A 27,093-nucleotide genomic window follows, 5' to 3' on the forward strand; every position below is an offset into this window, starting at 1 on the left:
AGATTACCATTTTTACTCTCCTAATCCAATTAAATAACCGAAATAATTCTTGTTTTGAATGACAGCTTTCATTCTCCACCCCTTACAAAATCCCCAACCACTATTCAAGCTTTTTATTTCCAACAAGTGTGCAAAAACACTCCAAGATAAATATTCAGCATTCACTTCACCTTGCAGTGTCCCTCAGAAAAACCAAATCCAAATTATATTGCACCTCACATCCTGATTGTATTGTGGTAACAACACCGAAGATAATGCAGATCCCTCCCCTTATTTATGAATCTACACACAAGGGTCATAAACCTATCTTACATTAATACTATGATTGATTAACCTTATTCAACACAAAGCAAGGTTAATAAAAAGCACTTTTAGACCCCCTTTAGGCCTCCAATAAACAGGGTAATGGTAGCTCACCAGGCACTGAAATTTATCTTCTGCTTAAAGTCATTCACAAACATCTATAGCCAAAGTGGACAGTTTAATAAGCATCTCACTGACCACAAATCCTATTTATATTTTTGCAGATAACAATACATTCCTCTCCTCTTTTTTCTTTGACAAACCTTGCAATACTTGAATAATCAAGCATCACGGTCTTTTAAAACCAATGTCTTAATGTTCTTTTTTGTCATTCTCCAGTGGAGTGAGGATAATCTTGTAAACCTGAACTCTCCCAAAACACGGTTCTGTCTTATTTCTCATGAGAAATATCTCATTATACCCCTCATTATTTTTGATGATATTCAGCAGTAAGGTGAGATTCTTTGGCTGACTTACATGTCTGTCCTTTCATTGCATGAACATATCATATCTATAGCCTCCAGAAAACGTACTCTCCGCTTCTTTTCAAGTTACTCCTTATTTATACAACTTCTAGCACTACACTAATATCCTAAATCTACACATCTTTAGAATATTGCTTTCCAATTTTAGGCACTGCATTAGAAAACTCCCTAAAATGCTTAATATTATCCAGAAGGGAACAATCTGTTTAATGTTGTTTATTTTTACAGTATTGATGACAATACAGAATAATAAGAAAATAATATTTATTAACTTATCTGCGGATATTTTGCTGTTATTATATCCAGCATCTTCAGCGCACAAAATCAGTTTGTCACAGTACGTGAGACAACAATTTGGTATAACAGTGGGACTAGTTTTAAAAAAAAATTGTAATGGACAACAAGGAACTAAAGTCCTAATTAGTTATGTTCGAAAAGAGAGAAAACAAATATTAATAAGATCTTAAAATAACTGTCTTCCAGATTTTTGGTAAATTTATACAGCCATACTTGTTGAGGTTTGGAGTATTTTAAAGTTTCTCATGATTCCAAAAACAATCTCTCTGACTTATAATGATTTCTGTGTAGCACTTTTGTTTTCGTCCAATTGATCCTATGTGAAGTGGTATCCGAAGAATGGTCTGCTAGACCTGACTTGCCGTAACAATAGTCCGGATGTATTTTTTATGTTCACTAAAGCAGATGTCAACAGTTCTTCTTGACTGTCCATAGTAAGCCCAGTCACAAGAACAGGGTACTTCATAAACTCCTGTATGTGATAAAGAAGAGAGTTTGTTCTTAGGCGAACAGATGAAAGTTGTCAATTTGGTATTTTCCACACGTTTGAGAATCTGTTTAATAGATCCCTCTCTCTCTCTCTCATAGGTTTCCCATAGTCACTCTGTTTCCACATTAGGCATTTTCATGGATACTGCTTCACACTGAACTAGTCAAACAATTCCTCTGCTTTCCTCTAAACATGTAAAAACATAAACAGCCATTATTCACATCTGTACACAATTCTGCATTAAACATATTCAACCAACTTTTCATTCTTCACTTTTATTTCATCTTTCTCCTCTTTGGAACAGGATTCTCCATACCATTTTCCCCAAGGTCTCTGACACATCAGGAGATTCCCTTTTTTGTTCTCCCTATCCCATGATCCTTTGCCTACCCACAGCATTGTTGTGTTGATACATTTTGCAATCTCTGTGGGCAAGTGATATTTAAAAGGGAGAAAAAATCACCCAAAACAATAATAGTTTTTATTTATTTCTTATCCAAACACAAGTAGTACAGTAGTAAGTACTGGTACAACATGATTTACAACAAATTAGGATACATTACAATGAGATCAGCTTAGATTTGGTAGGTGAATTATACAGGGAATAATAATTAAATATGAAAAAAAAGGAAACTATACATAACTTATATACAATAAATGTGGTCAGATGTTCCTCCAGTATCTTGCACAATCAACTGCTCTTTCTGTGCAGGATATAAGGTCCTCTTTTGTGCAAGGCAATGGAAGAAAGAGACAAGAAAGAAGGTGTTCCATGGACTGGGTTGTCCCACACTGTCAATTGTCTGGACCAGTGAGGTAGTCCCATTTGGTGAGGTTTTGTTTGCAGCGTCCTGTCATTCGAAGTCTGTTGAGGCTTTTCCAAGTATTCCAGTTCAAGTGGGCACCACGTGGAAGATGTTCAGCTGTTGGAATACCAGTATTATTTTCAGGATATAGTGCAAGCCATTGTTGAAGTCTTGTCTCTGGTAGGGTTTTAGGTGGTTCAACAGTTGCCAGGAAGTATGCTGGGATCTTAGTCTTTGGGGCACTACAGTCTGGCCGAATAGTGGATGGTGTTCATCATTCATATGCTGCTTCTTTTATCAGCTGAGAATTCAGATCTTTGAATTGAAGGGGTGCAATACCAGCCAAAGTATACAGGTCTTTTAGTGATGTTGGTTTCAGGCATCCTGTAATTAAGTGGCAGCTTTCATTCAATGCTGGATCAAGTTTTTCAGCATGGCAGGATCTGGACCATACTGGGCACGCATCTTCAGCAGAAGAATAGCAAAGGGCAAAGGCAGAAGATCTCATTGTGCTAGGGGTCTGCACCCCATTTGGAGGAGGTAAGCTTTCTTAGTATGTTGTTTTTTGCATTCACTTTTGCCTTTGTTTTTTCTGTGTGGGTTTTATATGAGAGGGTGCAATCGAGAGTCACACCGAGGCAGATTGGGTTCCAGGAATGTTCTATATTAGAGCCTTCCCTAGAAATCGGTAGCTTCCTGTTGGCTTCCTTATTGTTAAGGTGGAAAAGGCCAGTCTGGTTTTTCAAGGTTTGGTTTTAGTTGATTGCTGGTATAGTATGTGGTTAGACTATTTAAGACAAGTGATAGAGTAGTTTCAGTGGACTTGAAATTTTTTGACTGAGTAGCTATGGCAAGGTCATCAGCATAGATAAAATTTCTAGTTTCTGGAAAGATGGGGGAGATCATTTATGTAGATGTTGAAAAGTAATGGTGATAACACACTTCCCTGGGGGAGGCCATTTTTTTTGGAGGTGCCAGCGGCTCTTCCTACCCTCAAGGTCCACATAAAAGCATCTGTTTTCCAAGAGTGATTGGATTAGGAGGACAAGGCGATAGTCTCTAGTTATTCTGTATATTTTATTTCTGAGTGTGAGATGGTTTATGGTATCATATGCTGCAGTTAGGTCTACAAAGATTTGCCTGGTCTAAAGCCAGCCTGCTCAGCAATAAGATGGGGTTAGATTAGGGGTTGTAGCCTATTCAAAATTAGTCGTTTATAGAGTTTAAAGAGATTGCTGAGCAGTGATATAGGTCTGTAATTTTTTGCTTCTGTTGAAGTTTTCCCTGGTTTCAGAAAGGCCACCACTTTGGCATGCCTCCAAATTGTTTGTATCCTTAGGGTTCTGAGGCAAGTGTTGTATAGGTTTAATAACCACTCTTTAGTCCTGGTTCCAAAATGTTTAATCTGTTCATTACAGACATCATCAAGGCTTACAGATTTTCTAGGTTTTAATAGGTTTATGGCAGTGTTGAGTTCAGTGATGGTGAAATCTGAGTTAATCATATTTTGTTCCTCACTTGGGGTTCTAAGTATCTTATTTTTTGTGTGCTTTTAGTTAATTTTCTACTCAGCAGCAGCTGGTGAGCAATTTGATTAGCTGTTACCTGCGGATGCTCATATGGCTTAGTGAAATCCTTCCTAATTCTATTGATAAAGTTCCATGCCTTTCTGCTACTATGGGTCATATCAAGGGCTTCTATTTTTTCCATGAGGAACGCCTTTCCTCTGCCATCTCTGAGCATAATTTTTCTCCTGCTTGGATAGTCTCTCTGAGAAGGGGTTGGTGTTGTAAAGTTGTAAGTAATCAGCATACTGGGCTTGTATGTCACTGGAAAGGCCTAGGTTGTAGTTTGTGCTGCATCCTCGGGGATGTGTTTGGTGGAGATTTTCCTCAGTATTTTTATGAATTCAGGATGCTCTTGAGGGTTTGGAGGGACTTGTTCTACGGAGCTGTCAAGATCTTCCATGAAACCCTTCCAATTAGCTTTTTGGAAATTACATCGTCGTCTGTAAGGGACTGTGTTAGGCATAATTGCTGGGTTGAATTGAAGCATTATAGGTCTATGTTGAGTATGTGGAATCGGATTTAAAACCTTTTTAACACAGATGTTGGATACTTTTGAGCTAACAAATATGAGGTTAGGGTTATAGCCTCACTTCCATCTGCCACTGTTGAAAGATACAGGGAGTTTTGAATTATGTATCAGGTTTAGAGAAAGGTTTTCAGCCCATTTTTCAACAAGTTCTCCATCTTTGTTGGACTTTGTGTAACTCCAGTTAACACTATGGCTGTTAAAGTCACCTAATACATTAGTCATGTATGCATTATTATTGTGGAGGATGTCAGGGAAGAAAAAAGCTTCTTCTGGTGGTTTATAGACTGAGGTGATTGAGATTTTAAATGTGATCTTAATAATCTCAATGTTTCTGTTGTTCGTTGAGTCAATGGACGATGGGATCAAGTTCTCTTTTGTAATATTGCACTACCATATTTATCGTGGGATATTTCTTTGATGAGTTTCATGCCATGGATGTAAGGTCTTGCAGCACCATCTCCTCTGTGAGATTCTTGCAGGTAAAGCACATCACAGTCATTATCTCTGCAAATATTTGCAATGAGATCTTGCTTGACACTGGAGAAACCTTCAATATTAAATGATATTATGTTTAGGCTTGGCCCCAAGTAGGATCCTTTAGGGCAGAAATTTGGGAGCATTTTAGTTCGATCACTTGCGTTTGGTTGATAGCAGCTTTAGCTTCCCCTAATGGGCACTAACAGGGTGCAGGAATGCGAACCTAGCTGCTGCGCACCCTAACAATAATGGTGAATAATTCTTTTGACAAATACTGATATTTCAGCTGAAAGTGATGTAGTCTTTCTTAATTATTATTATTATACACCTCTAAATCAAAAAATTGAAGTAATAAAAAAAAATGAGTCGAATGGTATGCGATTCTAATTTATTGCATAGAAAATAATTATTACCATATATGAATTAGCATTATCTAAATCTACATAATTTGTAGATTACATAACCATGTAAACACATTATAAGAAGACTGTTATTTGAAAATATTAACAAAATTAGAATAATTTTTCCAATTGGTTTTGAGGAGAGCATAGAAATACCATATATATTTCTGTGAAACTGACTCGTGAGTGAGGAATTGTTTGCGCTTGGGTTTCAGTTAATTATTTGTTAAACATTGGTCGAACCAATGACATATCAGAAGCTAATAAGTTTTGTATGGTGTCTCTACACAAAGATGACCAAACTCAACAGTTTATAGCTAAGGAATTGAAATGTTCTCAAGCAAACATGAGTAGAGTATTGAGACAGTATTACCTTTTATTTATGACCTTTTATTTATCTATATCAAGATATGAGAGGAGATTAAAGAATATCGTGAAGAAAAACCGCTTCCGAAGTGTAAGGTATTTTCACAGGAGATGGAAAAAACTAGGTGTGAATGTGTCTAAATTTACAACGTTGAGACGACTTCACAAATCACGTATGCAAGAAAGGTAGCAAGAATGTGATGGTGTTAGCAAAAACTGTTGTGGGTTCAAGAGAATGGGAAAAGGGTACTTTTTAGCCATGAAAGTATGCTTTGTGTGTGTCCTGTGGTCATCAAGTGATATGTGTTTGGCATCTTAAGCAAGAAGCATTAGATAAAGACTGCATGAAACGTTCAGTGAAATTTGAAACCTCTGTTATGGTATGAGCTTGTATGACTGCAGAGGGTCCAGATAGGCTGTGTATTGTGTACAAAAGAGTCAATTCCAAAGTGCACCAAGAAATTCTTGAGCACTTTATGTGATGGTCATTTCCTTTTTCAGCAAGATTCAGCTTCTTGTCACACTTCCAAGACCACTCCTAAATGGTTCAAAGAAAGGCAAATCATTAAAATTCCTTGGCCAGCAAACTCACCAGATTTAAACCCCATTGAGAATTTGTGGGAAATTAGGAAGAAACGTCTTCAATCATTTTCCCCAAGAGACAAAAATAAACTTGTTTTTAGTCTGCAGACCATATGGACATGTTTTAATTTAAAAAAAAAAAAAAAAAGGCTGTGAACTGCTAGTAAATAACATGCTCGGTCATAAATGCTAAGGAAGATGCAACAAATACTAATTATGTTGTTTCCCTTTGACTGTAATTTTTGTGCATTTATTTTCACAGCATTCTAATATTTTGAACCACATTAAAAATAATTCTCATTTTGTCTCATCATCATCTTCCTTTTCCCCTTCCGGTGTCGAGGGGGGTTATTAATCAACGGACCTAAACCGTTCACAGGATAAGGTGGTCAGCCCTTCGCCCCGGTGTATCCCATGTCCATAGTGGTCTTGAGTTCTCAAGGCCAGTTTGCCTGCTTTGCGGGATTAAAAACCCCAGATAAACTGGGGAGAAAAACCCTACTGTCCACGCCCAAGACCCGCTAACTTGGGTATGGCTGAGAAAGATCCTTAAGCTCCTCACATCAGCGACAGGAATTGAACCCAGGACACTCCTTTCCCAGGCATATGGTTGCGAGATGCAAAGCCACTTGGCTTGTTTTAAAATAACAATTTACTTATATATTACATTTTTATGTGTTTACGTGGTTATATAATCTACTAAGTATGTATATTTGGATGATGGTAATTCATATTTGGTAATAATTATATTCTATGCAGTAAATTAGAATTGCAAATTATTCAATGCACTTTCTTTGATTATTCTTATTTTTTGATTCAGAGGTGCACTATAAAAATACTGTCAACAATATGACCTTGAGAGATGCCTGCAGCATTTATTGTAGGTGGGGTGAGTGTCGTGCTACCATTTAAATAACTTTAGGTACAGCAGAGCAGATGTTTTTTTAAATCATCCTAGTCTAAGCGTGTATAATATAATCTCACTGTAAGAAGACAAAATGTCTTACATAAATAATTATGATTCATCCAATTATTTTTACGGCTATTTTGCCTGCTTTTGTTTAAGAGTGCCCCTCCTAACAGACACCCAATATAACAAACGCGTAGCTTCCAACCCTTCGAATATTACTGCCTCGCAACCCACACAAAACAATTTCATCATCAATCTATCGCATCACAACCTCACACCCGATGAAATCACCATCCTGAACAAAGGATTAAACTTCACTGTATCCCTAAAATACATACAAAACAAAGACATAATTATCGAAATCCAAACAAAACTAGAGAATGACCCTAACAAAGAAACAGTATTCCACAAAATAAACAACATCATAAATAATAATTAAATGCAACATTACTCCCAGCTTACAAAAAGCCCTGTTATCATTAAAAATGAACCCGAACATAATGATCACAACCCAAACTGATTACCACAACAAAATTACAGCTATCTTAAACGACCAACACACCTACCAAAAAATCCAAATTGACCCTACCCCCAACCTCATAAAACAAAACAACAACACCCTACATGCCCTAAAAAATCAAAACAAGATAGACAAAATAATAATGAAAAACGCACCACACGTACCCCTTGTATGTTCGGACAATTTGGGCAAAATAGCCGTAAAATTGATAGTTTTTAAGAGGAATAACATGGGAGTTTTCCCAGAAATAATACCTATGATTCATCCAATATTTTATGTGCTTTTTTTTATCCTACTGTCTATAATTTTGTAGATTTATTAATTTATACTTAGTTTTTATAAGAATGGATGAAGATTAAAAAAGATAAACATTACCAAAATCTTTGAGAATTACACCACTGTACCAATACCGATGGAGATTCAAAAATAAAACAGACAAATCATTTTGGACAGCACTTGAATTCATGACCATCTTATATGCACCATCACAAGGTGTCATATCAAGTACTTGAAAATGAATTTAAAGCCATGGTGTGGTACAATATTCTGCATTCAAGTTGCTTTTGTACAGAGACAGATACTTTTTTTTTTGCTAAAGTGGTGATGTATAGTATCTTGTCACCATGTAGAATGGGTATTAGATAAGGGATAATTACTGATACATTTTATTTGTTTCAGCAATATTTTCTAGGCCTTTTCAAATGAAAGCAAGTTAATTTGTCATCAGATGGAGGTGGTATCTCTTTTTAGAAATAGAGTTTTTCCTGCAGGATGCAGTGTGGATGGCACATCTATGGTACATTCAAACCCACAATTGGATCTAATCAAGGAATAAGTAATATTTTCTAGGCCTTAAACATTCCAGCATGAGTATGAAAGTATTCATGGAAATAGAACCTATAGAAAAAACCTAAGTAGAAATAGAGCATTGCCTGAGATACCAATTGGAATGAGTCTGTTAGGTAAATACAATAAATTATCAGAGGTTATCAGTTAATCAAATTATCCTCTTCTAGGTTCATTAATAGCAATAGACTTACAGGACTCATCATGGAAGGTTTTTCTCAATCAAAGTTTATCATATTGAACCTTGAAATCTTTAACATTCTCAGCATTCACAACACATTATGGTTCTCCCTCATCCACAGTTCTTGATGTAAAAAAATATCCACCCTTCATCACAGCTTTAAATAACTTCCAGAGATGGCCTCTTGTTCTACCCCTCTCACCTTAATAAAATTCCTTCACAATTTAAGCAACTCTATCATATTTCCACTTTTCCACCTGTCTACTAAGCTCTACAGTTTACATTCCTTTAATCTTTCTCCATAATTAACATTCTCGTGTCTTGATATTGCTTTAGTCACTCATCTCTGGACTTTCTCCAATGGTTCCATATATATTTTCAATATATATGGAACCAAATCTGAGCACAGTAGTCTGTATGTATGGTCTGATGCCTTATATATCATTTCTATCATATCTCTTCTCTTTCATCTATTATTGAAACTCTGAAGACCACATTCCCTGTACCCTTGTGTGCATATTTCCATAGGAAAAGCTGTAATCTTGGTTATTCTTTACTGGATCTTTTATTATTGTTATTAACGTGTGAACCCCATGTAAACCCATTTACAGTTTATGCACTCACCACACTGTCAGGCATTGCATTCCACTCACTAATCACTCTCCATGCAAAGAACCTAATTCCAGGGTTGTTCTCTAGTTCTCCCCATAATCTACAATCTCATGCCTTGTTATTGCTTTAGTCACTCATCTGTGAACTTCTTTCAATGTTTATGTGTAAATTGAAAACCAGGTAACCAAATCTGAGCACAGTAGTCTGTGTGTATAGGCTGATACCTTATACAGCATTTCTATCATATCTCTTCTCTCATCTGTTAATGAAACTCTGAAGACCACATTCACTCTGAAATATGGAAGTTCTCTGAAATTCTCACATTTCAGATGTTTCAGAGTAAAAATCTATTCTGAAAAATCTCCTTCACATTAATCCAGTAATAATCCCTCACCAACTTACATGTCCTTCTATTTACAAGGCTGTGTAAGTTCTGTTCCTTCAGTCTCTACATGTATCTGACATTCCATACACTTGACTCTGATTTAGCAAACCTTTTCTAAGCCCTCTCTAATACTTCCTCATCCTCCTGAAAACAAGGTAACCAAATCTGTGCACATTAGTCCATATGCAGCCTGATCAAAGCATATACAAGAGAACCATAACTTCTTTGTTTCAGCATGTCAATGTCTGCTTCATCATTGCCATAATCCATCGTGATGTTACAATTTTAGCAGTGCGACCCCTAAATTTCAAGTCTCTGTCTACCATCACTCCCAGATCTGTCATCTCTTCCAACTCCTTCAAAATTTCTCCATGAACTTTATAATCTACATCCCAACCTTGCCTACTACCAAATTTCAATAACTTGTACTTCACACCATTAAACTGAAACTCCACTCATTTGCCCAGTCACATAGTCTATTCAGATCCTCCTTCAAACCCACAACATATGCTCTAACCTTCTAGTTCAGGTTAGAATGCCCTAGTTCTTCCTGACTTTGCATCATTAGCAAATAGCTGCACATCTCCAGTTAAGTCAGTTCCAATGTCATTAACATACAAGTTAAACAATAATGGTCCCCCTGTGGCACTCCAGCAGTGACCTTCCTCTTTTGGGATACCACTCCTCCATACACAACTTGTTGGTTGTTCTTGTCTGACAGCCAATCAGCTATCCATCTTGCTAGTCTGTTATCTAATCCCATCTATTTCAGTTTAGCTACCAGCTTGTCATGTAGCAAGAAATGTATAGGCAACAACTTGGCTTAATGAGCAAGTGAAGGGTGATTTCAGTTATGGCTATATCAACTGGAATGAAGAGAGATGTTGTCAGGGAATAAGGAGAATGAATTTCTTAAGTTCTTAATGGACAACAATCTCATGCAATATGTAAAGGAGAGCACACAAGGGTTAAGAGTCATAGATCTGGTTATATCATCAGTGGATGTGCTTGTGAATGGGGATGTCTAATCTTCAGGCCTTTAAAAAATCCAAGTACACCACTGCATATGCATCTCCTTTATTGAGTAAATTTGTCATCTTGTTATAATAAGTAAGCAGATTGCTAAAACATGACCTTTTCCCTTTAAAACCCATGCTGATCATCATAAAAAATACTGCTGTTTTCAATCCATTTCTGAATCCTATTCCTTGCCAACTTCTCTAACACCTTAACACCAGCCCCAGACATTCAGATTGGTCTACAATTTGTAGCCTCATTCTTATCTCCCTTTTTAAAGTGGAATTCACCTTCCATCCCTTAATTTCATAGAGCATTCTGTCAAGACATGGTGATATATTGTCAAGTTCCATTGCCTTATTAACATCAAGTTTACTTAATTCCTCATATATTTCCTGCTCATTCACTATCAGTTCCTCCTCCACCATACTCTCTACACTCCAGCATCTCATAATGTTTTCTTCAAGAGGATTCATTTCATTTTGTATGGTGATTCAATGGCCCTGAGCCCCTTTTACGGGGGGGGGGGTACGCACCACCTCAATCCCCCCTATTTTTATCCAGGCTCGGGGACCAGCATAGCTGACAATTCAGACCTACGGCTGGAAGGATTATCTTAAGTATTCCTGACTGTATCCATGTGTATTCAATGGGTCAGTTTACCTGCTTGCGTGATGAAAAACCCCAGATAAACTGGGGGGAAAACCTTGCTGTCCAGGACCGGCTAACTTGGCTATGGCTGAGGAAGATCCTTAAGCTCCTCACATCGTTGACAGGAATCGAACCTAGGATACTCCTTCCCCAGGCATATGGTTGCGAAGTGCATAGCCACTAGGCTAACCGTGCGGACTTCAAGAGGATGAAATACACTGATAAACTGATCATTGAATACTTCAACTATATCCACCTCATTGGATATCAGTCTGCCAGATGATGATATTATCATCATCTGTCTTGTGTTGTCTCCACACTGCCTTCTTCTTTCAGATTTCACGATTAATCTATTCAATCATCCAATTTACTCCTACCTTGTTTAGCATGTTCACCTTTGTAATATACTCACGCATTGCTGCTATTAAATAGCTCTTGTTCAATGCCCATGCAGCATCTCTCTCTCTCTCTCTCTCTCCTTCCCATTCAACTCCTCTTTCCACATGATAGTAGTTTGACATATATCCCTCCTTTTTTGAAATTCTCACATAACTGGCTACAACTCAGGTGATCAGTTCATGGTCACTCTCACCAGCAGAAGAAAGATTAGACATCCCCATTCACAAGCACATCCTCTGATGATATAACAAGATCTATGACTCTTAACCCTTGTGTGCCCACCTTTACGTATTGCATGAGATTGTTGTCCATTAAGAACTTGAGAAATTCATTCTCCTTATTCCCTGACAACATCTCTTCATTCCAGTTGATATAGCCATAATTGAAATCACCCTTCACCTGCTCATTAAGCCAAGTTGTTGCCTATACATTTCTTTGTCTCCACTCTTTCTATTCCCTGGCTTGGAGCAACATACCCAAATATCTCATTCTATCAAACCTCCACACCATACTGCTTCAGAACCACTGCCACTTTTTTCCCCTTGTATCTCAACCTTGTTGTGCACACATCATCACACCTGCCATAATGAGCAGCGCTCCCCCCTGCCTTCTTGCCTTTTTTATCTTCATGAAAAACATCATATCCTTCTTTTGGTATTTCCATCATGATGTCATTCTTGTCCAACCATGTTTCACTTATTCCAATTATTTATGGGCACATTAACTCAATCAATGTAACTGTTTCATCTCCCGTATTTCTGATACTCCTGGAATGCATAAATAAGCATAATGATTCATCATTTCTTGGTCTATAACCAGCCCTACTCATGCCCCCGCCTCCACATCTGTTACTTCTCATTTCATATGAGAATATGAAAATATTTTCATGTTTTCTTCATTTTATTCTTTTGACCCACATACCCCTCACTCACACACCGACTCAAACCCCATATATTCTAGGCTGTTCCATTCTTGTGCTGACCATCCACACATATGCATTCATTACTGTTTTCAGAATCCACTCTTCTTACACCATGTCTCCCTGGCCCAGGCAGCATATGTCACATTCTCCTCTCCATTCACAGCTACATTAGTCTCACCTTGTGCACTCTCCTGCTCATTTACATCATCTCTGACTCTATATAGTGCTGTTTCTTGAGTCATCTGTTACTTCTTTTTCTCATGTTTTCTTCATTTTATTCTTTTACACTCTTCTGTTCATATCCACCATACGTCTAATTTCATTTTGTATCTGTCTCATCTCATTCCTTATTTTGATCATTTTTCTTCAATTCTTACAGTCCAGCAAGTGTTCCCACTATTGCTCTGCTAGTCAGACTTTATTCTGTTCCCACAGTCACGTCAGCTTTTGCTTTGTCAGTCAGGAATTCATCCGCAATTAATCATGGTTTTCCTGTTTTACTCATTTTCATATGAAGAGGGGTACATATTCTCATGTTCACTCTTCTGACTATCATTCTTAATCTTACTTTCATCATGGCCTTTTGCCTTTCATCTGGTATTCTTCCTTTCTCGTTCCTGACTTTTATTTATATCACTGCAATCCATTAATATATCACTCCTTTTAATATATTACTCCTTTTCCTCACTCCCTCACTTCTCTTGTTTAATCTTTTAACAAACACATCTGTCATACTCGCCCATGCATACATATTACATTCACAACAACGAACCACTTAGTAAAATCTACATCATGCTCAATTTTTGTGCCGTGCATCTGGTTTACCTCGTTCTGTCATTTTTGCCTTTATTAACTGTTATACACAATTCACTACAAAATCTACTAACAACCTCAATAATTAATACACATTCAATCTAAGTATTTCTAATTAAATAAATTTTCAGTGAAATGTATAAAATTCTTCAAAATTATTCCATAAAATAAAACTAATCTTTGCTCCACAGACTGACTTTTGTTGTACTTTACCTTGCAGAAAAAATATACTAAAATATTATGTCACAATGCAAATTCAACAACTGCAATCTATTCACAGACAATACTTTCTATCTAGATTAGGCTCCTTGTAAATCTTAGCAAGAACTAGTAAACTTTTATTATTATAAAATCTCCATGGAGTCAAAAGACTCATCATGGGAAGCTACATTGTTACACACACACACAGTTTAACATACTGCACCTTAAACATGTTCACTGTCTCTGTGCTCTCCACACTTTTGGGCAGTGCATCCAAATCACTCACCACTCTCCATGCAAAAAACCTGCTGTTCATCCCCTTGTTCACATTCTCCTTATACAGCTTCCAGGGATGACCTCTTGTTCTCTCACTCTCTTCACCCATTCTGTGCAAAACCTTTCCAACATTAATCTGGTAATAACCTCTTAACAGCTTATATGTCTTGATCATATCCCCCCCCCCTCTTCTCCTTCTAACCACCAATTTCTTCAAATTGCATTTTCTCAATCTGTCTTCATACTCAACATTCCAGTGACCAGAAACCACCTTAGTCAATCATCTGTGGACCTTTTCCAATACATCTTCATCTTTTTGGAAACCAGGTGACCAATTCTATGCAAAGTAATCCATATGTGGCCTGATATTGCCTTATACAAGGAAACGATAACATCTTTACTTCTACAAGTCAGTTCTCTCCATGTCATTCCCATTATCCACTGTGCTGTCCTCACTAAATTAGCAACAGGTCCCCGAAATGTTTGGCCCTTGTCCATAATCACTCTCAAATCTCTCATCTGCTCTACCTCTTTCAAGATATTTCCACTGATTGTGTACTCTACATCGCATCTCTGCTTCCCAAATTTCAAACCTTACACTTTGCAACATTGAATTGACATCCCCGCTCATTTACTCATTCAGTCAGTGTATTTAAATCCTCTTGCAAAGCCAAAGCACTCTCTACTCCTGATAGCGCTCCCCAACTTTGCATCATCTGCAAACAACTGTATATCACCATTCAGACCTCTCCTAATATCATTTATATAGAAATTAAACAGCAATGGACCCAAAACAGACCCTTGGGGTTCGCTACTAGTAACTTTCCTCTTCTTCTTTGATATTGCTCTTTCATGGAAAACTCACTACCTATCAGACAGCCATTCTCCAATCCAGTGAACTAATCTACTATTCAATCTCATCCGTTCCAGTTTAATTACCAGCTTTTGTGTAGCAATTTATTAAAGGCCTTTTGTAAAAGCTAAATATAATACTGTGTATGCAACATCCTTATCCAGTACATTTGTCACTTGATTATAAAAAGTAAGCAGACTGCTAAAACACAACCTTCCTTTAACAAATCTGTGCTGGCCACCAAAGAGTATTTTTCTGTTGTCAACCCAATTCTGAATCTTGGTCCTAACTAACACCTTAACCACAACTCTAGACACACAGACTGGCCTTTAATTCAAAGCCCTAGTCTTATCAATCGGAACAATTTTGCTCTCTTTCCATTTATATTGAAAACTTTTTTTCACAGATGCATCATTAACACTTCTTATTCTATCATTGCCTTCTCACTGTTTGTCTCCTCACACTGTGCTCAGATAACGATATCTGAGCACAGTGTGAAAGTCTCTAAATATGTTGTCCTTTTAAAGCAAGGGAAGAATAGCTACCCTGTTCCTACCAGTTTGTGATCTCTTCTACAGCACAGTTATTTGATGTCATGACTTAGCCATCTTATCATTGTGGTCCCTAAATTTTAACTCTCTGTATGACATCATTATGGCACCATGTCTGAAGTTTCATTGACTGTAGTAGCAGATTACTGTTAATATAATACTCTGCCTGCAGTACCCTCAGTCCAAATGCATGACCATGTGCTTAGCAACATTGAACTAACTCATTGTCATTTGCTATAGAACCAACTTGTTCTACTCAGCCTGCAAGGATTCTATATCAGAAATCTCCCTTATCACTGTTCCCAACTTTGCATCTTTGGCAAATAATGTATATTACTATCCAGTCCATCCTGCAATATCCTTAATATAGAATTAGCTACACAACAGTGGCCTGAGAACTCTGTGTTCATCACAGGCCATCCTCCTTCTCTCTGGTGCTACACTTCCATACATTACTATTTGATACTTGTTAGTAAACAACACTCCTATGTAATCTCTATTATGACAAAGCCTATTTTTGCATACCTATCTATTTAAGTTTCTATAACAACCTCCAGTGTGGAATCCTGTCAACTGCATTAGCATATTCAAAGAATATGCTAATGAATTTGTAAAGACAGATGTAAAGAATGAAAATTTGGCTGTAACGAGAGAGAAAAAGATAGCTCAGTTATTCAGAGTGATACACAGGATGAAGCAGGAGGTGTAACGAATGCAGAAACATCTGCATTCGTTAATCATCAGATATTAGAAAGAAGTTTCAGGGAAAAAAAGTGCTTGACAAAGAAAGAAGGAAAAATCAAGTAGTGAATCTTGTTGACGGAAGTTTTTTCACTTGGCTATGCTACCAATTATATATTTGGTTTAATCCTTTAACCAAGAGTAAGCAAACAAAGTTTGCACCTGAAGTATTTTCAGGACTAGGGCAACTCGTGGTAAAAGGTGGTATAAGCTCTCATCACTTGCCTTAGTATCTCCCATAATGCAAAGCACATCTCCTTGCAGACATGCATAATGCTGTGCATTAAGGGAAGGGCAACTACCCAGACCGGTTTCGACCATTATTGAGGTCTCATCAGTGGGAGCCAGACCCAGATGATTAAACCAAATATATAATTGATAGCATTGCCAGGTGAAAAAACTTCCATCAACTTATCTCTAATCCAGAGAATTTTAATAATAAGGTGTGACACCTTTGGGCAACTGGTATAGGTAAATATGACTTCTCCATTACTTCCGCCTTAGTATCACCACCTCTGGGTCTGGCTCCCACTGATGAGACCTCAATAAAGGTCATAACCGGTCTGGGTAGTGGCCCTTCCTTTAATGCATACCATTATACATGTCTGCAAGGAGATGTGCTTTGCGTTATGGGAGATACTAAGGCAAGTGATGAGAGCTTATATCACCTTTACCACGAGTTGCCTTAGTCCTGAAAATACTTCAGGCACAAACTTTGTTTGCTTACACTTGGATAAAGGATTAAACCAAATATATAATTGGGAGCAAGTCTTGTATACTATCATAAGAGGTGTAATTGATGAGAGATTGACAGAATTGTGCTTTCTGGGTGCAAAAATTAATGATGTTAGTGAGGCTCTTAGAGCACAAAAGGGTAAAGTGAAAGAGTTGATCATTTTAACCAGAGTGAATGATTTGAAAGAAAAGTATGGCATGAGGAAGGACATGCAAGAATTACTGGAAGTAGCAAAAGAAAAGAGTGAGAGAGTTAAGATAGTGAGTCTTTCTTTTAAGATAGTCCGTTGCTACAGTATGACAGAACAGAGCTGAGAGCAAGAGCAATAATAGCAAATAATTCGATGCTTAAGTTATGCAGGAGGAGGGGGTGTGGAGTGAGTTAGATGGGTGAAATGAATTATACAAGAAGGATGGTTTGCATCTGAATGGATTTGATGCTCAGAGTCTGGAAAAAGTGCTGTTCAGACAGTTGAGTGTAAGAATGTGCATAAAGTACCTAAATTAGTACCACTAGTAACAAACCAGAATGGGATAATATGAAGCATCAAGATATTGGTGAGCCTAAGAGGCTTTTGCACTTTATATACACTAATGCCAAGAGCATTCGGAACAAGGGGAAGGAAGTTTTGGCATTGGTTAGTTCATTCTGATCAAAAGTTATTGGCATTATTGAGACATGGCTGACAGATCCGAGTTTCGTACCCGGCTATTAAAACATAAAGGGATTTAACCATCCCCCTTTCTTTTAACATGTTCGCCGGTAAAATAGCCTTTCGGCTTATTAAAGAAGATTATATAGTTAGTGGGGATAGAATATGAAGAGTATAGCATGTTCAGGGAAGATAAAGAGAAAAGAATTGGGGGAGGAGTGTTATTGATGATAGCCGATGAACTGCAACCAAAGAGAGTAGAAGTTCAATTGCAGGTCAGTGAAAATAACACATTTGAAACTATCTGGTGTGAGATAGAGGCCAGCTGAACAAAATATACAGTTGGATGATGCTATAGACCAGCAGTTGGAAAAAATTATGGGGACAGTATGCATCTGCAATTAGGCTCAATGAGTGGAGGGCATGTAATTATTATCAGGGGATTTCAAATATGGGAACATAGATTTGATGGAGGGGAGGACACATAGGAGAATGAAAATTGAATTTATGCAGTTACTAAGGAATAATTACCTAAGGTAGCATGTGATGAAATATACTAGGGATTTGAGAGTGCTCAATCTAGTAATTGCATCTGAGAATTTGTCTATAACAAGTATGGCCACGTTACCACCAATTGGTGAGAGGAATCATATGGTCTTGACCTGGGAGGTGGTGAAATGTGTGAAATTACATGGCTAGTAAGTGTGACAAGCTTGGAAGATTGCTTGGTTCAATGCCTTGGGCGGTGAAACTTATTCTTCAGTCTTATTCATCTATTTAACACCCATACAATTTATTCTCCTTACTCTAGGGATATTATTATTATTACCCCAAGACCTCATAGAGTCAAAGACTCATCTTGGAGGTCCTTTTATCACACACACAACTCATCATACCGTGCCTTGAACACATTCAAACTTGCAGACACCACACTCTCAGGCAAGGCATTCCAATCATTTACAACTCTGCATGAAAAAACCTGCCCCTCACACCCTCTTTATACAGTTTCCAGGGATGACCTCTGGTTCTCCCCTGATCTGCCACTATTTTCTGTAGAACTTCTCCAGCATTGATCATATAACAACCCCTTACCAACTTGTAGAGCTCTTCCTCCTGTCCACCAGACTCTGCAAATTACATCTTCTCAATCTTTCCTCATACTCGACATTCCAGAGTTAGAAACTACCTTAGTCAATCACCTTTGGACCCTTTTCAACATCTCTTCATCCTTCTGAAAACCAGGTGACCAAATCTGGGCACAATAGTCCATGTGTGGCCTAATCAAAGCCTTATACAACGGAACAAGAATCTCCCTACTTCTACAAGTCAGTGTCCTCCGCATCATTCCCAGAAGCCTTTGTGTTGTCTTCACAATTTTGGCTATGTGTCCTCCTAAATTTCAGATCCTTATCCACTATCATCCCCAGATCTCTTATTTCTTCCACCTCCAACAATGTATCCTCACCAAGCATAAGTTCTTCATCCCATCTTTGTTTTCCAAATTTTAAAACCTTACATTTTGCAACATTGAACTCGCATCTCCATTTCCGTGCCCAATCACTCAATTTATTCAAGTCTTCTTGTAAGGCCACAACATCTTCACTACTCTTCATGGTTCATCCCAACTTTGCATCATCTGCAAACAACTGAATATCTCCATCCAAATCTTCACCTATATCGTTAATATACAAGTTAAACAGTAATGGCCCCAAAACAGACCCCTGATGCACTCCACTAGTGACTTTCCTTTTCCTGGATATCGCTCCCCCATACACATCTTGTTGATACCTATCAGATAGCCAGTCTCCAATCCAATGCACTAATCTAATATCCAACCCCATCTGCTCTAGTTTGACTATCAATTTATCATGAAGTACTCTATCAAAAGCCTTTGCGAAATCTAAGTATATTACTGTGTATCCTTCTCCTCTGTCCAAGGAAACAGTCACTTTATTGTAACAAGTAAGCAAATTACTAAAACATGACCTCCCTTTAGCAAATCCATGCTGTCCATCAAAGATAATACCATTGTTGTCAACCCAACTCTGGATCCTAGTTCTCACAAGCTTCTCCAACAACTTAACCACAACACCTGACACACAGATAGGCCTATAGTTTGATGCTTGAGTTCGATCGCATCCTTTATGAAGTGGCACAATCTTGCCCTCCTTTACCACTCCTTAGGGACTTGACCAAATGCAAGATTTGTATTAAAAAAATATGTCAAGACAGGTGTCAACCCCCTGGTACATTCCTTCAGAATACGTGATGATATATTATCAAGTCCAACAGCCTTATTAACATCTAGTTTACTCAACTCCCCATACACCTCTTGCTCACTTACAGTCAGTCTCTCCTCCCCATCATCTACTGCTCTCAATCTCTCCATGAAGTCACATTCACAAGATTGAAAGGCCTTTATGAATTGCTCATTAAGTATCTCCACCACACATTCTGCAACAGCTGTCTTTATACCGATTTCTCCTATCAATGTCATCCTTCCATAATCATTCTTTCTTTTGCTGGCTACATATCGAAAGAACTCCTTAGGATTCTTTTTGGCTTCATTAGATAACTGCTGTTCATACCTCTCTTTAGCCACCCTCACCAACCAAGTTACCCTCCTTGTCTGGTCTTTGTAGACCTCATGGAATTGGTTATTTCCACTTCTCTTATGCTGCCTCCACAATACCCTCTTTCTCTGTATCGCTTCTTAATCTTTATTCATCCATCTCACACCTACCTTATTTAACCTTCTCGCCCCTGTAATACACTTAGATATTGCATCTACTAGATAGTTTTTGAAATCTCCCAAGCTGCATTGATCTCTTTTCCAGCTAACTCCTCATTCCATGCTACACCTGCAAGCTGTCTCCTGAGCTCTTCATAATCACCCCCATTGTAGTTTCACATGTACCCTTTTCTCACAGAGGTCCTCATACTGCTGGCAACCACCCAGGTAATCACCTCATGGTCACTCTCACCAATTGGTGGATGATTTGACACCTCATTTATAATTACATCCTCTGATGAGATGACCAAATCCAAGACCCTCAATCCTCGCATGCCCTCTGTTACATACTGTCTGAGGTAGTTATCCCTCAAAAACTCAAGAAACTCATTTTCTTTACTTCCAGTTGCTGTTTCATCATTCCAGTCTATATTGCCATAATTAAAATCGCCCATAATGATCACCTTTTCTTATTTGCTTGACTAATTTGATTATACATTTCATTATCACCACCATCCACATTACCTGGTCTATAATAACATCCAGCCAAGTATTTGATTCCATTCACCTCTATCTCACAACATACTGCCTCAAAACCACTGGTGCTATTTCCCTCTTGCATCTCTACTTTGTATGGACATAACTCTTTCTCTATCATCAATAGCACCCCCTCTCCCTTTTTACCCCGTTCTATCCTCACGAAACACATCATACCTTTCCATCTCTATTTCTGTCAGGATGTCGTCCTCTTCCAACCATGTCTCACTTATTCCGACAATCTTTGGGTGAACAGATGCAATTAATGCAACCATTTCATCTGCCTTGTTTCTTATACTTCTAGCATTTGTATACAAACACAACAGCTCATTTCTGGATCTACAGCTAGTTCCACTGATGCCACTCACTCGATGTGATCTCTCCGTGCTTGCCTGGGGCCATTTCCCTTTCTGTTTATTCATTTTTAAACCCTTTTCAATTCCAACTGTTTTCTTTTGATCCCAGGTCATCCCATTTCTTTCATGTCTACACATGCTCTCACCTCCTCTCGAAGCATCCACCTTTCTCAAGCAATGTACCCCTGTCCACCCTGACCCTCCCCATTTCCCTGCTCCTCTTGCACACCCATTCTCTCATTTTCTATACTCATACCACTCACTTCCTCATTCATAACCATCTCTTCAATCTCTCCTGCTCTTCCACATCACTTCCCGCTTGATGTGATTCATTATCTCTCTCTCACACTACTCGCTTCTCTACCTTCCAGCTGCAGTCTCTTCAAGCGACTCACACCATAACCACTCAAATTCAGTCCATCGCTCCCATACTGTTCACTTCTTCCTTCAAACTCATTCCACACATTAACAAACTGTACTCCCATCTCCTCACACATTTCCGCCAGCATATCATTCATAATCCTTGCTCTCCACCTCATCTCACCACAGTCATACCTAGGCAACATGCTGACTACCCTTCCTGTCACACTATTCTCTTTTATCCTTCTAAGCAGCCTCCTGACATCCATTCTGACTTACTCTTTGTCCTCTGTCAAATTATTCATACCGATTAAAACCATCAACTCCTTTGCTCGCTCCCTCCTCATATCCAGTGCCTCAATTGCTCTACTCATTTTACTGCCTGGAAAACATACCTTGTGCATCCTATCATCCAGCACACCTTTAATAATGGAGTCACCATATAACGCCACTCGCTCATCTTTCGTTAACTCTTTCATGCCATCATGATTAGTTTTAATAATTTTTACCCAAATTTTCTTAATTTCATTCCGCATCCATTTCATCTCTTTCCTCATCCAATCCAATTCAACTTCCGAATCTCGTGTTACATTCTCTCTATCATTCATTCTTTCTAATTTTCTAACTCTCGACACCCTCTTCTCACTTTCACTCTCATTCATTCTTCTGTGCTTCTGCACTTTCGGTCCAATTTCGCTATCATTCATTCTTTCGATTTTTTTCACTTTTAATTCCTGCATCACGCCATTTCTAGTTTCATTTGTTCTCTCAATTTCGTTTCCTTCCGCCTCTCGCCTCACTTTCGTCCTTATTAACATCCGTTACGGTTTTTAAATATAGTCAATTATAGCTTTGTTCAGACATCCTTTGTCTACTTATATGCTACTATGTTCTCTATCATGAAGGTTTTCATGCCAAGGAGACTGCTTCCAACTACAATCTTAGTTTACCATTTGCTAACCCCCCCCCCCCCCCAAGTTAAAAAGTACATTCTCTCTCTCTCTCTCTCTCTCTCTCTCTCTCTCTCTCTCTCTCTCTCTCTCTCTCTCTTTTGCTATCTTCTAATCTGGGCAAAAGAGCAACTTTCATATTTTTTTCATATTCTTTGATGTTAATACCAGATCTGATATTCTTATACCATCATGACTTACTTTCATCACATTTTGATTAAAGTAATTATCCTTCAGTAACAACTTCTCTTATCCTCATCTTACATGCATTCCTTCTCCCCCCCCCCCAACAGTCTATATCCCCATTGTTAAAATCACTCATAATTATAGTTGTAGGTATAAACTCACACAGATATAGTTTATCTGTGTGAGCCCCCCCTTCAGAAGAGTCTCTACTCTAGCAGCATGTGTATTTTGTTCTGTTAACTTCTACCTCACACCAAACAGCCACAAACCACACCGCCTTATTATTCATACTACAACTGTTAGAGATCGTTATTCCTTTTCATCCTGTCTGCCCTCCCTGAATTTACTGTGTCCATCTAAGGATATTTTCTTATTTTAGCCATTCACTAATGCCAGTATTTTTTTTGTATGTGTGCCATATGATTTGTTAGTGCTGAATATTTATCAACTTTATTCCTGGTACTTCTGGCATTGGTGATTATGCATAGTAACCACATACCAAACTAATTCATATTCAAGTTACCCTTAAAACTTGACTGGTCAAATAAGCAGCTGGAATTGATTACTCAATTTCCTACCCCAGTGCTTTCAAAATTATTCTCACTGATTTTGGATCCATCGCTTCCATACTGCCATTCCTTGTTCATGTGTTAATGCTTAAGTGCTAGGAGAAACTCGTGTACTCATATAGAGTACCTTGTTCTTGCATGTTGGCCTACTGTGGACAGACAGGAAGATCAACTAACATCTGCATGGAAGAACATAAAAAATACATCTTCAGTCATGACTATGGTTAGTTATTCTGGTCTTGCAGACCTTGGATCCAGCTCACAGAATCAATTGTTAAAACACCATCATGCTCCATCACAGTAAATCTAGAAGAGAAAGAATCTGTTGCTGCTGCTCTTAAAATTCAACCTAATTTGAATAAATATGGTTGCATAAAACTTCCCAAAATGTTGAAAACATTAATACTTCAAGATCCCAGTTTACATCCTAGGCCACCGACAGGTATTCATTGATGGTATCCCTCCAGGTTAGGATGCTAGTCGTTTGTCCATGTGTTTCACTCAGTTTTGTGCTGCCCTTGTGTGTGTTACAAGGAGTACAAAATGTGTTACATTTTGTACTCCTTGATGATGTCTCTGTAACTGAGATGAAACATTAGAAGAATTATCATCATCATCATCAAATTCCTGCCATGTACCCTCAAGGGGTGTACAGGATATGACAGTACTACATGAAAAATTTACATCATTACTAACTTCCTATCTACAATTTTCCTCCAAATCAGTCTGTTACTTATCAAGACTCCAACATTATCAGATCTTATATTTCTATCATCTAAGGCACTTTGTACCGTATCAATCCACCTATATCTTGGTCTTCCTCTGGGTCGTTTTCCTGCCAACCTGGCAGAGAACACTTGTTTTGCTAATCTTTCCTCTCCCATTCTATTTACGTGACCATACCACCTGAGATTAGCTCTGCTAACGCATTCCTGGATGCTGACAATGTCAGGTTCTTTCCTAATATCCTCGTTTTTAATATGATATTGCCATTGATGCCATCTGTTCACGCCTCTAATCTTTCTCAGGACTCTCATATCTGCGGTCTCTAGTCTTTGGTCAAGTGTTTTACTTCTGACCCAGCTCTCAGATCCATAAGTTAAAATTGGTTTGAATAGAGTCTTCTATACAGCTAATTTAGTGTTCCGACTAATTTCTTTCTTACTCCATATGAATTTATTCAATTGACTTCCCACCATAACAGCTTTGCTGATTTTGTTGTCTATTTCTATATTTAATTTACCATCTTCAGTAAAAATCGTGCTTAAGTAGCTGAAATGTTTTACTTGTTCCACAGGTTCTCCATTCACAACACAGTTACCATTTTCAATGATTCTGCCTATTTTCATTGTCTTTGTCTTTTTATTGCTGACCTTCATACCATATCTATTACAACAGCTATTCAATTTAGTCAGAGAATCTTGTAGACTTGTAGCGGATTTATTTAGAAGTATAACATCATCTGCATAAAGCAAAGAGCTGACATTAACATCTCCAATTTTGATATCAGGTTTAATACCACTTTCCTTCATAATGTGATCCATATAGATAATGAATAACAGAGGGGATAATGTACATCCTTGTCTCACACCAGATTTAACATTAAACCATCTTCCTGTACTTCCTTCAATTCTAACTGCTGACTTACAACTCAAATAAAGACTAAGTATTGCTTGATATAATGCCCCATTGACACCATATGACTGCAGCGTATTGAATAGCTTCTCTCTTGGCACCTTATCATATGCCTTTTCCAAATCGACAAAACTTAAATACAGATCTTTGTTATATTCCCATGCTTTCTCGACTATTTGTCGTAAGGTGAAGATCTGATCCTGACAGCCTCTGTTTGGCCTGAATCCAGCTTGTTCTTCACCAAGCTTTTCTTCCACAATTCTTCTCAACCGTTTTGCAAGTATACTTGCATAGATCTTGTCAGGAACACTCAGTAGGGAAATACCTCTGTAATTCTCACATTCAGTTTTATTTCCCTTTTTATATATGGGTACTATGAGAGCTCTACTCCAATCATCGGGAATTCGTCCCTCTGTCCAGGCTTTCTGAACTATGCAGTGCAGCCACTGTAAGACTCTTATACCACCATACTTCAGCATTTCTGGTCGAATATCATCTACTCCTGCTGCCTTTCCACATTTCAAGCCTTTGATGGCTTTTTCTACTTCAAATATAGATATGTATTCCTGCCTGCATGCCTGGTCAGTGTTTTTTATCAGTGTGCTGTCATCACTGCTTGTTTCATTTAGCAGTTTTTCAAAGTAATTACTCCATACTTCAAGGATATCTTTTTGTGTGCTGTTTTCACCTCATTAAACTTTTAGCATGACTGTCACTCTTTCTCCCTCTCTCACATAACAATCTTTATCTCGACTTAGTGCATGTGCCCAAGCTTGTATGCCAGTAGTATGAGACATAGCTAGCTTAACTGCCTGCATTTGCTCCTTCACTAAACAACAGTTTCTCCAAGCACCTAACATCATATCCATTGAAGTGTAAACCATCCTGCAGCTACAAATACTTTGTACCATCAAAAACACTTCATACATCAATAAACTGCATGCTATTTCTCCTGCACAATCTGGTATTGAATTATTAGTAATCTCTGCTTTCCATCTCACCTCACTCATATCATGCTGATACCTTGATGATAATTTCAACCATTTTGTGCTTCTTTTCACCTCATTCAACAATTCATTCATATCTTTTCTCACACTATTCTTATCTCCTTTAATTTTTTTCTGACTAATACAACCATGTCTTTGACTTGTTCTACCTGTTTGTCTATAACCTCAGTCACATTACAAATCTTTGGTCCCAGAAAACACCCTTTCATTATTTGCTCATCTAGCATGTCCCTAATAATAGAATCGCTATATATTGCTATATCCTTTTTTTCATTTTTTTTTGCTTTCACAACTTCCTTTTCTCCCCCTTTTTATTTCACCACTTTTCTTAGCTTTCCTAATACATAATCAGCTTTCTGGTCTCTTTATTTCCTGTTTCATATTATAAGGTACTCATCATAGCCATAAGATTTATCTCATCATAATGCACTCTTCTGTTTTTCTTCTACAACTTTCACGTTGCCTAGCTTTTCTTTCACACCTCTTCTCACTGTTATGATCTCTATTGCTCCTATTCTTTCCTACCCTTGTCAATACCTGGCATGTTACTCATTTGATGCTTCATTAGAAATCTCACTTACTTTATTGGTCTGTACTTATGCACAGCTGCATGAGGCTCTAGCTGGGGCTCCGAAAAATTAGTGCCAAGTTAAAGGCCCAAATGATGAAGGGGCCCCGAAGCACTGCAGTGCCTTGGTCCCCGCCTGCCTCTTGCAAAGTGTAAGTATGGCCCTGCTTTTTCCTACTTAGGGAGGAGTAATTTCAGTATCCCAAATGATACTGGAAAGGCAGCATATAAGGCTTAAATATCACAACTGCGGCAAATAGTTTGTAGAATACATGCTAAGGCATGCATTGCAATAAAATGCTCGTATTATTATCGATTCACTTCCTGCATTCACATTTTGGATTTTTTTTTTCTTTCTTTCTTTCTTTCTTTCTCATTGTGAAGCTATCAGCAATGATAATACAGTATGATTTTCAGGTTGTTTCTTACATGGAACAATGCAAGAAACGAATGGAACTTTAGTATACTTGCTATCTTTGCTATTAAATTCACATGTACTTCTGATGTAGGTTCTTATGAAATGAAATTATTATGGCAATGCATAATAGTAATTCTTGAAAAATGAAAGCGTAATAGGCCATTTTAAACTCATCTTCAAATTTTGCATGCAGAATGAACCAGACT

General features: G+C 37.9%; 1 protein-coding gene across 1 annotated transcript in view; it reads left to right on the top strand.

Moving 5' to 3' along the window:
• The window catches only part of kto (mediator complex subunit kohtalo), a 693,083-nt gene that overhangs the window by 599,525 nt on the left and 66,465 nt on the right, over positions 1-27,093 (top strand). The gene's annotated exons all lie outside the window — the stretch shown is intronic.

This window comes from Typopeltis vanoorti, chromosome 22 (assembly GCF_054136105.1).
Source record: "Typopeltis vanoorti isolate ZY-2024b chromosome 22, IOZ_Tvanoo_1.0, whole genome shotgun sequence".
NCBI lineage: Eukaryota > Metazoa > Arthropoda > Arachnida > Uropygi > Thelyphonidae > Typopeltis > Typopeltis vanoorti.